Source organism: Hyperoodon ampullatus (assembly GCF_949752795.1).
Source record: "Hyperoodon ampullatus genome assembly, chromosome: 20".
In the NCBI taxonomy this organism is placed as follows: Eukaryota; Metazoa; Chordata; class Mammalia; order Artiodactyla; family Ziphiidae; genus Hyperoodon; species Hyperoodon ampullatus.
In genome coordinates this window covers 14,576,435-14,589,328 of record NC_136933.1, presented here as the reverse complement: position 1 = coordinate 14,589,328, position 12,894 = coordinate 14,576,435, and the positions used below count along the sequence as shown (strand labels likewise).

The window sequence follows — 12,894 nt, the reverse complement described above, 5'->3', positions numbered from 1 at the left end:
TGCAGTAACCACTGGCAAACAGGAATGAGATTATCAGAATTAGGACCAATCATGATTTATCCCCTACATCTGGGCACCTTGCTTCCCAAATAAAATTGGATTTTTTTTAAGTAGTAAGAAGAGGAAATAAGTTTGAGTGGATGATTAATGATGTTTCCACAGAAGGATAAAACAAGTAAGATATAAGACTTATTAGTAACATGCCTAGGAGTGGGATTGCTGGGTGGAATGATAAGTGTGTGTTGAATTTTACAAGAAGCTGCATTTCCCTGATGGCTGAATGTGTTGAGCATATTTTTATGTACATATTGATCATTTATGAGTATTTTTTTGTGAGGTCTCTGTTCAGATCTTTTGACTTTTTTTCCTTATTATTCTCGAGTTTTGAGAATTCTTTTCTGTGTTATGGATATAGACCTGTGTTGGATTTATATATTGTGAATCCTTTCTCCCAATCTTGCCTTTCATTTTCTTAATGGTGTCTTTAGGCAAGCAAAAGTTTTCAATTTTGGTTGAAGTCCAATTTGTCAGTTAAAATAGAAAAAGTATTTGGTGTCTGTCCAGCACTGGAATAATAAGGTGAGGAATCTAATAGACAATTATTCTTAGGTTAAACACAGTTTATAGTGAAATAAGATTATAGTTTTAATTATCAATACATTGCAGAAATTCAGGAAAGCAGGTTTTGGTTTAAGGGTCTCTGCTTGAAGTGCTTTATAATAACTTAGGATACACTTTTAAAAATTAAAATGAAAGAGTTGGCTACCCCATAATGAAAACTTGAATGTATTATGTGGCTCATTTTTAAGATTTAAAAGTCAGGTGGACCTTGTTTAATTAGAAAATAATTATCCAAAATATGCATGGTTATTTCTGTGATAACATTGTTTGCCCCTACTATTTGGAAGTATATTTCTAGAATCTAGGGAAATAGGTTATTTTTCATAACTTGTTGCCTGAAATCTTTCTGTGAAGGAAGACATTAATTTGTAATACTTAAACTTTTTTTTTTTGGTTTGTGCTATCCCTTGGCTCTTCTGAGATCAAAAGACACACACAGATGTTCTTTGAGCTGTTTCTTCATGTCACTGGCTTTGGTCATAGTTTTTCATATTCCCGCAATATTGAGACAGGAATTATAAGCAGTTTAAGTAGTTCAAAGACAGTCTTTATAGCTCTGGTGTAGTCTTAACCTCTAGTTCTCATTGGCATCTCAGAGTAGAGTAGCCGTCTGTCCACTCAATAGTATATTTCCTTTCCTTCTTTTTCTTCCCCAACAAAATGTGAGTTGGGAGCCAAATATAAACTTCGGAGCACAAGTGTTAAGGACCAGAGTACCGTTTACCATATTTTATTTTTTCCTACCTTTGTTATTTAGGGATCACATTTTCACATAGAGTCCCTCTTCAGCCTGGATCTATGAGTGAGGGAACTCCCCTGCTGTCACTTTCCAACTTGTAGCAGGAGCAAGGAATGAACTTATTTTACTAATAAGCCTTTGAGATTATGGAGAACATTGTTACTGGCCATAACCTAGACTACCCTGACTGACTGCACTCTATTTATGAAATTGAATTCCTAAGTAAACAATAAAGAAATTGTTAAGAAGAATGACTTGTTTGGTTGCCATCACAGAGAAAAATATCTTGGAGCTGATCCCCAAGTGAATCAGGGTCATAAACACAGTTCAAAATGCTTTCCTACTTAATAATTAGCATATACAAGTGGTGTGTGCCTAGTGATGAATTAAACTAAAATTGTTGTAATCAAAATATATTTGCTTTCCAATGCAGCTGTAGGGTCAAGTGACAGTCTCGTAAACTGAATCAGGTAAGGTGTCAATTTGAGCATGCTTCAAATCAGTTAGTGTCTTGTTATATGCTCCTTTGGTATTCTGCTTAGATTGTACTTGGTTCTTCTTGGCTGATCCTATTGTTAGTTTTCTGTGGTAAGGAACTAACAATAATTGTCTAATTTATTCTTGTATTCTTGTTGCCTATAGCTAGTATCTAATTGTATACTCAAGAAATGTGTGTGGAATGACAGAGCAATTCACAGGAAGATGGCTAGTTTCTCTCTGGCTTTTTTGCATTACTTTGTGTTAATGTGGATAAGGAAGTTGAGTAATTTTCTACTTCCTCTTTTTTTTTTTTTTTTTTTTTTTTTGCGGTACGCGGGCCTCTCACTGTTGTGGCCTCTCCCGTTGCGGAGCACAGGCTCCGGATGCAAAGGCTCAGTGGCCATGACTCACGGGCCTAGCCGCTCCGCGGCATGTGGGATCTTCCCAGACCGGGGCACGAACCCGTGTCCCCTGCGTCGGCAGGCGGACTCTCAACCACTGCGCCACCAGGGAAGCCCTCTACTTCTCCTTGATTAGGTGGTATTTTGAGATTCTTTTATTTTAAAGTTATATGAATTTGCAGCATGCCAGATAATCCTATATTTATATACAAATATAAAACGTATAGTCAGATATAAATTATGTTTAGATAATCTACCATTTGTCAAATCGTCATTCTTCATTAAGGATGGGTTGTTGAATATTGGTTCTGAACATGCATTGACTTCTGGTTATGGATTTTCTATAAGGAATGGGCAGTCATACACTTTTTGTTGTTCCTTGTAGATTAAACCCATGAGTTCTCCTGTCATGAACTGAAGAGTTGAGACAGGGAGGGAGAAGAAAGAAAAAGGTGGTGTTGGTACATTTACCAAAAATTGCTTTGGTTACATGATACATAATACAGTGTTTTCCCTTGAGGCAGCCCAAAGTACCTAACCAAACAATTTCACTAATATTTATATCCTATGCATGAAGCAGGTGATTCAAATTACCTACCATTTTACTAGTGAAGGAAGGAGAAAGCTGTTACTTTGCCACAGTTTGTAGAGCTGATATAAAGTTGTTATAATAAGAAATGTTTTCTTGACTAAGAATAGAAAGTTCTCTCTGCTTAGTGAGATTTATTTGAGTGTATTTTAAGCATAAAAAACTAATTTCATTCTTTAAATGTGCCAAACAAATCCTTCTTTATTCTTAGTTCAGCTTTTTAGATCATCTAATATTTAACAAATTTAAAGTGGTAATTTTACCTTGCTTTAAAAACAAAAACAAAAACAAAATCTTAAGATAATCTATTTACTAAAGCTTAAACTGTTTTTATTATTATAACTCACTCCTAAAGTAGTATCTCTTTCATAATTTCCAGGTAACTCTATTTTATGTATCTTTTATCTAGAAAGATATATTTACTTTCCTTGTTCAAACTCTTATTTTAAATTACCTTATCTACACACTCGTGTTTCTCTTTAGATCATATAAATCTTTCTCCTTTACTAAATTACCTGATCACTTCCATGGTCCTTTGATGAAAAGTCCTGGAACTTGGGAGTAGCATGGGATTGAGGGTGGGGGGAGGGAAGGGTGGGACTGCTTCTGGTACATTCTTGTCTTTTGTTATTTCAAATATAATATATTGAAGATTAACAGCTTTCTGGGTTTTGTCTTAACAGTAATATTAAAAGTAATAGATGTTCATTTAAAAAAAATTAGCAAGTACACTGATAATAATTGTCACACCTCATTTTCTGTCCGTTTAGATTTATGGTAGCCAATAAATGAAAATCGGTTAAAATGTAAAAAATTTAAAATTTAATTCTTCAGTTGTACTAGCCACATTTCAAGTGCTTAATAACCATATCTGGCTATTGGTTACCTTATTAGAGTGTGTAGATATTGAAATTGCCATCATTGTAGAAAGTTCTATTGGATAGTGCTGTTATAGTCAGTGTACCTGTGTCCATAGTCCTTTCTACATAAAAATGAGATCATTCCACGCATGCTGTTTTCTTATTTTTTCACTTTGTGTTATGACCATATTTCATTATCAGTGAATATTTTTGTCTAATCTCATTTTTTTTTTTTTTTTTTTTTGTGGTATGCGGGCCTCTCACTGTTGAGGCCTCTCCCGTTGCGGAGCACAGGCTCCGGATGCGCAGGCTCAGCAGCCATGGCTCACGGGCCTAGCTGCTCCACGGCATGTGGGATCTTCCCGGACTGGGGCATGAACCCGTGTCCCCTGCATCGGCAGGCAGACTCTCAACCACTGCACCACCAGGGAAGCCCTCTAATCTTATTTTTAAAGGCAGTCAAGAATTATATAGAAATAACCACTTTTTAAATCATTCACCTATATTAGGCCATTTAGAATATTTCTGATTTTTCACTATTTTATAAACAGTACTGTAGAGACTGTCATTTTCATTAATTACATATGTAAACCCTGATTACTTCAGGATAAACTACTGGAAAGCTAGAGCTTCTTAATAAGAATCAAAGAAATGTAGCTGCTGGAGTACTTGATTAGGGCTCTTGATTTAGTCCGTCACTTTATCTATCCATATGCCATCCATAAATGAGCTAGGCTAAGAAAAGTCATTTCCCACACCTTCCTTCCTCTTTGCAAAAATTCATTGAAAATTCAGTGAAGTCTTGAGGATTTGCTTCACTTGCTTTTGTTTCATTATTCTCTCTCTTCCCTTTTCCTGCCAGAATACTTCCCTTTTTTTTTTTTTTTTTTGCGGTACGCGGGCCTCTCACTGTTGTGGCCTCTCCCGTTACGGAGCACAGGCTCTGGACATGCAGGCTCAGCGGCCATGGCTCACGGGCCCAGCCGCTCTGCGGCATGTGGGATCTTCCTGGACTGGGGCGCGAACCCGTGTCCCCTGCGTCGGCAGGCGGACTCTCAACCACTGCGCCACCAGGGAAGCCCTCCCTTTGGCATTTTTAACATTACTTTTCCATATAAAAACTGAATTGGGATCTTTTAAACAAGTCTCAATGTAGCATTTTCATAAAAAGTAAAAAAAAAAAAAAAAAAAAAAAGGCAGAATTCCATACTTGTATCCTTAAAAAGGAGAAGAGCCAGAAATGATAGTGGTTTTTCCTTCCGAAATACTCGCTGCTGACCCTGAGCACCATTATCTTGATGACTTGCCCACTTATGTTCAACTTCACTCAAGAGGGTTAGAGTGTTTATGCATTTACCTGATATATTTGGGATTACTTTAGTAGGCGTTCTGGTTAATGGTGTTAAATATATATTGATATATTTATATAGAGAGTTTGATATTTGTTCATTGTGTTGTATTAAAATTCCCAGAATGAATGCCTTTATTCTCCTAAGCACTTAAGAAATATATCAAAGATGCTTAAATTTGGGGGGAAAAGGTCAAGTGACAACAAAAGAACAACCAAAAAAAACACCTCATACATTTAAAAAAGTGATGTAATGCTTTGCTTACTGCTCAAGACTGTCTGTTAAATTAATTAATTATATGTTTGCACTTACTTTTAGATTAAACATGATTGTCCAAAACAGTCTATGGATTTCAGTGAGATGCATGGCTTAAGTTTGGTGTTGTATGAAAGTGGTATTTGAGGCAAATGGCTCATGTAACCAGTGGGTTCTCTTTACATGGTTATCGTGTTATCTGAAACGCATGTATATTAAAACTGTGTCCTTGCTTTGTACAGTTCCCTGGTAACTGAGATTTCAGAGGCCGGCCCAGACTGGAGATAAAGACTTATGGAGGCCTTCTCACTCCCCATTTTCAGCTGACCAAACTAGAAAGTTGTTAAGTATAATAATTGCAGTTTCAGGCTTTAAAAAAATGTTATGTATTTTTGTTGTTTTAGTTATTTAAGTCTGCTAATTCTCTTTTTTTAGATGGGGGTGGGTGTTAGACTTTTCATCTGTAAACAGAATCCAGGATTACGAATGTAACCTTATTGTGAGTTGTTTCATATTCTGCCCTCAGGTATGACAGTACAAATAAGACATTAAGAAATCCCACAGTGTGTCCACATATATGTTTATTTTGTGTCAAGCCTGAAAATTTCTATATTTGTTGTGGCACAAATAATCATGGTTACAGATAGAGGGCATATATTTCATTTTGCCTTTGGGGGGCAAAGAATCTATTGTACTTGAGTATGAGGATGATGGGAACAAGAGAAGGAAGTATTCTAGTGGGTCTCCTAAAATGGAACCCTGGCTGTCTTGGTGTTACTGCAGAGTCTGGTTGCCTGCTTACCCACAGAGGGTTGTTGGCTGGGGTTAGGAAGAGGACATTGGTCGTTGGAGGAAGGTATTTAGGACAAACGCATAGATGTGCCCTTTAGAATTCACATGAAGGAAAGAAAGCTTGAGTTTCAGTTCTGGTGTGATCTTGGCTTCTACTTGTGTAGAATGATAAGGTAGAAATTAAATGCTTGGCTTTAGAATTAAGTATGAATTCCCCTTTACCACAAATAATTTAGTTGCTTTGAGCCTCAATTTCTCATTTATAAGGTGGGCATCAGACCTACTGCATCAGATTGTTATGGAAAGTTAAATGAAATAATAAAGCAGGTAGAGCCTCAGCAAGTGCTTGTTTCCTTCCACTCTCTTTTCCCTTGGGTGGCAGCATAAGGTGTTCTCAGAGATCATTTCTGTATTCTGACACTCAGTAAAAACTTAACGACGGATATGTGGCTCTTTGTTGCCTTCATTGTGAATTAGTTTATGTCCTTTGTTTCATATTCATTGTTACTTTGTAAACTTGAATTATGATTTGATAAGACATGAAACTTTTTAAAAAATGGCAGTTTATGCCTTTTAACTTAGCAGAGACATTGCAGATAGGATAATGGAAAATTATCGTAACATAAACATTTTCCCCACAAATACTTCAATAGCAGGAGTATGAAGTTCTAGTGATTTGCTATGACTAAGTAAAAAGCATATGAAAGCTTGACAAATGCAGAGACATGAACAATGATAATTTTTTAAAGGCAAATTAATTATGAGTAAATAGTTCTTCAAGTTGCTAGAGGGCATCATAATTGCTGTTTTGAAAATTGCAGCCCTCTAGGAATGAGAGAAGGGAAAGAGCAAAGGGGGAACTCTGTTAAAAGAAAAAGGCATTGTTTTCCTCCTCACTGTGGGGGAAAGGAGCTCAGGTGGGATGTGAGAAACATGATTGAATACTGTCATTAAGAATATCACTCATAGGATAATTTATCGAAAACAAGCTACATTTAAAAAATTATTTGATATATTTCCCAAAGAATGAAAACTTAACAGTTATGTTCTTTGCCTCCTTCAGGTTGAAAGTACAACAGTATATTGAGGTTCCAATCATTTGAATTCTTAGAGACATAGGAAAATAATAGTTGTGATATTATTTCTTAAGAAACTAAAATTCAAAGCAGAATCAGAATATTATGGTACTGGCTCAACCCTGTGTTCCTTGTGAAAAATGTTTTCAAACATGTGACTTTAAACCTTGTATCACTAAAACTGTAGCACTAAAACTGAATTGGTCTTAATATTTTATAGTGGGGGAATTTGCCTGGAAATGCTAGTAAGTCCTTGAGGCCTTACTCGGCTCTTAACAATTTAGGTGTGGACTCGGAGAAAGGCGGGTGAAACTTCTCTCAGAGAGATTGGGAAGCACCTTTTGCATGTGGTTGCTGTCCCTAGAACTGTAAAAATTCTGTCATCCTGTTATAAACTTACGTGGTCAGACTATAATATCTACTTTGTTACTTATTAGTGTTTTATTTACATGACTCTAGTCAAGTATTAGAAAAAGTAATCTTCCCCTAAGTACAAGGAAGTATAAAACAATAATTGGGCACAAACGAATTCATTGTTCCTAAGGCTGTTACCAGTTTGCCTTTATTTTAATTCAACTGGTATTTTTTTAGCACTCTCTGTGCACGGGATTCTATTTTTGAAAGGCAGATGGAAAAGTCCTGACTGAAGGGATAGGGTGTTTATTGAGTCCCTATTGTGTGCTAAGAACCAAGCTAGGTTTATATATATTGTCTCAATTATGACAGCAATCCTTGGAGGAAGGTAGTGAAAGAGGAAATTGAAATTGACAGAGGTGAAATCACTTGACTCAGGCCAGACAACTGCCAAGTAGAGAGCAGTATTTTCAAACCCAGGTTTGTCTGACTCCTAGACAGGATTTTCTTTTAGACTTGATTCTCTAGGGTTTCCAGGTAGAAAGGAGATATGCTTTGTTATAATCATTCTTATATTTGTTCTACTGCCTGCTTTATCTTATAATAAATTGTGGTTTGTGTAAGCAGATAATGCTGATTTCCCAGATGTATTGGGGCCTGCCTTAACTCCTTATTGCAAAAAGGATATAATTGAATTGGATATAAGAATCTGCTATATACACATACAGAATAATCTATACCTAAGTTACTCCATATGTAACGGGCCTTTTCAAAAATTCTTGGTCTTCTCTATTTATAGGAAATCTTGATAATGGGAGCAAAGTTTAATTGGAGGATTCTTTTATTATTATAACATTTCATGCCAAAGTTTGATCATAAAGAACTAGTCTCATGTAAATTCAGTAAAATTTTATTTACTTGGATTAGCTTTTTTGAGTAAGTAATTAAATATTTTCTAATGTCTTTTTAAAAATTCTTACATGCACATGTGTACTATATGTTAGCCACTGTTCTAAGAGCTCCTCAAATATTTATTTGTTTTGTCCTCCTAATAACCCCATGAGTAGGTACTGTTATTACCTCCTGATTTACTGGTGAGGAAATGGAAGTACAGAGAGGTGTTGTCGCTTCCTGGGGTCCCAGAACTAGGAGGTGGCGGAACTGGGATTCTAACCCATTCAGTCTGGTTCCAGAGGACCAACTTAACTGTGGTGTTTTGCTATTAGTAAGTGCGGCAGACTTAGGAGAGAATTTGATTTTTTTGAACTTATTTTAGCTCAATGAACTATCTGCCTTTGTGTGCCTCATTAGATGGAAACCCATTTGTAACTTTTTTCCTTGTTCCTCACCAGGAAAAAATAAGAATATATTTTTTTTCTAAGTTCAAAGACACATAAAGGCAGATCGTTCCTTGAGGTAAAATTATGTATCACAAGTATGCTAGTCCCAGTTGTTGACAGAATTCTGAATTTTTGGTGACTTTTGTATGAAATTCAAAGACTAAAAAAAGTATGGTTAAAAACCTGGACTTTTACACAATAGAAAATTACTTCTTGACTATTTTACTTTAGACTTATTTCTGCAGTCTCAGCATTATCACAGATTCTAAATTAATGTATTTATTTTATATTGGAATTGTTTATTTAATGCTACACCATATTTAATGTTGTTTGCTTGATAAGGACTGACCAATATTTATTTCTCCATTGGTTACAAATTAATTACTTTAAAGAGCAGCTTTAAGAGAAGTATTGTTTTGGCGAACATACTTAAACAGCATGTGTAAAGATCATTTTTGTCTGAGGAGAAATATCTCTCTCATTATAAAAGTAATATATATTTGTAATAAACATTAAAACACTGTAGAAATATGTGAAATAGAGACATTTTTGTAAAGATTCATTTACCATGTATAGCCATATCTACATAATACTTTAAATTTAAGATCTGTTATTGCTGTAGATGCCCATTGAGATCCGCCTACGTACTCTAGAACTAACGCCTCTTTCCCCATCACCGATGTTTTTATTGCCTCTTCCAGCTTCTCTGGCCAAGCTTTTGAAGTCCAGAACCAGATTTGAGGCAAGCTGGAGCAAATTCTCTTTAATGAGAGTTTGGAATTAAGGTTCAGATAGTACAAGTATATGTATTGTCTGTAGCCGAGGGTGATGGCAACAAAGCTGGGAGACAGGGATAGGCAGCAGCAGGATAAATCTGGGGACATGTTTCTGCCTTTGCTTTTGATGAGATGCCTCTATTCTTCAATAAATTTTCATGTTGTTTAAGGCAGTTAAAGTAGTTTTTTCTCCCTTGTAATTAAAAAAATAAGCCCTCTAACTGATAAAGTCAGTACTCAAAGATACATTCATAAGTCACAGCATCTTAAAATTAAAAGAATCCTTAGAAATCATTTTTATTATTTACCATTTACTATTATTTACTGTTTTTAAAAACATTTACTAGTTACTGTTTTATTGATTTACTATTTGCTTATTTCCTATTATGTTCTTAAACCACAGAAATCTTCCTTCAAATGAAATCTAATGCAGTAACCCAATATGTAAAAGTGTTGAGAGGGGAGAAGCATAGACCTTCATGTATTCCACTTCACAAAAGTTCGTGTGTGTGTGTGTGTGCGAGTGTGAGTGAGGGGAGTAGGTGTGGGTCCTTAAGACCCTAAGGAGCAGTGGTTTTAGCCAGGAGCAGTTTTGCCCATTGAGGAGATATTTAGCAATATCTAGAGACATTTTTGGTTGTCACAGTGGGGGAGTGCTGTTTACATCTATTGGGTAGAGGTCAGGGGTGCTGTTAAACATCTTACAATGCCCAGGGCTACTCCCTACTGTTGCAAGTTCACGATGCAAGACAAGCCAAGGCCAAAGCCAGGGCCTGACTAATTTGACTAGAAACGATGCCACAAGTGCCAGCTCCTTGTGGTCCTTGTACTATACAGCAAAAAGGATGACACTGAGAGGAAAAGGGCTGAATGACTGCAGGACAAGTTGTGGGATCCTCTGTTGCTGAAGAGCCAATAGAAGGGGAGGTGAAGAAAGCCCCCTACCCTATCTCATCAGAAGTGGGAAGTGATGAGGGAAGGTAGAGAGGTGAGTGGAAGGTGGCCTCACAGTAGCTCCTTGCAAGTCTCTCATCTTTCATTTCCAGAGGTCACAAGGCATTTGCACCAAGACACAGATGAACTGTGATTCAAGTCTTTGCTTAGCATGTGAGGATACGTGCAGAGTCTCCAGGGCACCATGGTGGAGCCATCACCCTACACCTGCAGTAAATAATTATCTGGTCCAAAACGTCAGTAGTTCACTCTGCTCTAGAGTAGAGCTATTCAGTAGATATATAATGCCAGACATGAATGTAATTTAAATTTTTCTAATAGCCACATTAAAAGAAACAGGTGATATTAATTTAATAATATATTCCTTAAAGCAGCATATACAAAATATTATTTCAACATATAATGAGTATAAAACATTATTATGCTAAGTGAAATAAGTCAGAGAAAGACAAATACTATAGATATCACTTATATATGGAAATATAAAAAATACAACAAACTAGTGAATATATCAAAACAAGCAGACTCACAGATACAGAGAACATAATAGTGGTTACCAGTGGCGAGGTGGGGGGGGCAATATAGGGGCAGGGCAGTGGGAGGTGCAAACTGTTGGGTGTAAGATAGGCTCCAGGATGTATTGTACAACCTGGGGAATAGAGCCAATAGTTTGTAATGACTGTAAATGGGAAATAACCTTTAAAAATGGTATATAACATTTAAAAACGTTATTAATGAAAAATTTTATATTTTTTTTCAACTGGTTTCTGAAATCTAGTGTATATCTTCTACTTAAAGCACATCTCAATTCAAGCAAACTTTTCATCAGTAATACTTGATCTGTATTTAGATTTAACAGAATTTACAGTTGAAACAGTAGATTCACATATCTAAGGTGTTCAAAACATATTAAACATTTTCCAATAACTGAATCATGTACCAGTGTATCATGTATCAACTTAATATTTAAATTAATTAAAATTAAATAATTAAAATAAAATAGAATTAATAATTCAGATCATCAGTCTCACTAGCCACATTTCAAAGACTCAATACTTACATATGGATAGTGGCTACTATATTGGACAGTGTAGCTATAGGCACTAGAAGATCACTTAATCATCTTAATTTATGGCTAACCAGTCCAAGCTAAGACCACACAACCATTACTTCAAAACTTCTCCAGCTTGCTCGGATCTGTGTTCATTATATACCAGAATACCTGCTCTTAAATCTCCATTTCAGAAGAGCTTTATAAGTAGGGTCACATTAGGCTAGGCATTATATTATGAGGTTCTCAGAGGTTTCTCCAAAGGATATTAATTAAGATGAAAGAAGCCTACTTCACTCAGTGAATGTCACTACTCATTCAGTGAAAAGATACCACTGAGTGTCAAAAAAAAATCAACATGAGTCTAGTTTATGTTGAGAGAAACTTACTGATTAGCCTGAGTATGTTGACAGGGAATAGAACTGATCACTCTTTCGGAGTCCCAAATTTAATTTGGTATGTAGAACCAGTATTTGTCTCCTATGAATGTTAGAATTTGAAGGATTTAAATAGTTAGTTTATTTGGGGGTGGAAACTGCTGGTAAGAAGATGGACCTTAATAAAGGAAGAGAATTCTAAAAAATGTAAAGAGGAAATAAAATATTTTTAAAACAAAAAATTTTGCAAATGAAAATAAATATTAAATTTATATCAGAGAGTTTTCTTTGATTTGCCTAGTCAGACCTTATATATGTTGGTTCTAGAGTAGTGTTTGTAGGAATGTATTTAAAGCTATTAACATTTATTTTAAAGTAATTTTTAAGGTATAACATAATTTAATTGATGTTACCTAAATTAAATTTATCCCAAGAATAGGAATATGGTGTTTTTACACTTGTAAAAATATCATTTTTTGCAAACATACATGGAAACAGATTTATAATTAAATCGTTGCTTAACATCTGCTATATAGTATAACATACACTATAGTTAGGGTAGGTTCACAAATTATTTACCTCTGACGTATTACTCTAAAACTTATTGCTTTGTTTTGAATTATCAACTATTTTTTTATAGTAGTTGTTCCTAATTTATGTGTGTAATATTTTTTTCTGTATCATTGAGTTTATCCTGTTTGGGCTTCTTGAACGTATAAATTTGTGTCTTTTATTAGTTATGGGAAAATCTTAGGCATTATCTCTTCAAATATGTATGTGTTTCTTTTAAGACTGATTACAACATACTAGAGCTTCTCACTCCATCCTTTGTCTATGATTATTTCTCCTTGCAGCATTCTTGGATCTGTTGACGTGTTTT

General features: G+C 35.4%; 1 protein-coding gene across 1 annotated transcript in view; it reads left to right on the top strand.

Annotated features, from left to right (window-relative positions):
* The window catches only part of TNKS (tankyrase), a gene marked incomplete at its 5' end in the record, with an annotated part of 174,371 nt that overhangs the window by 27,946 nt on the left and 133,531 nt on the right, over positions 1-12,894 (top strand). The window lies entirely within an intron of this gene.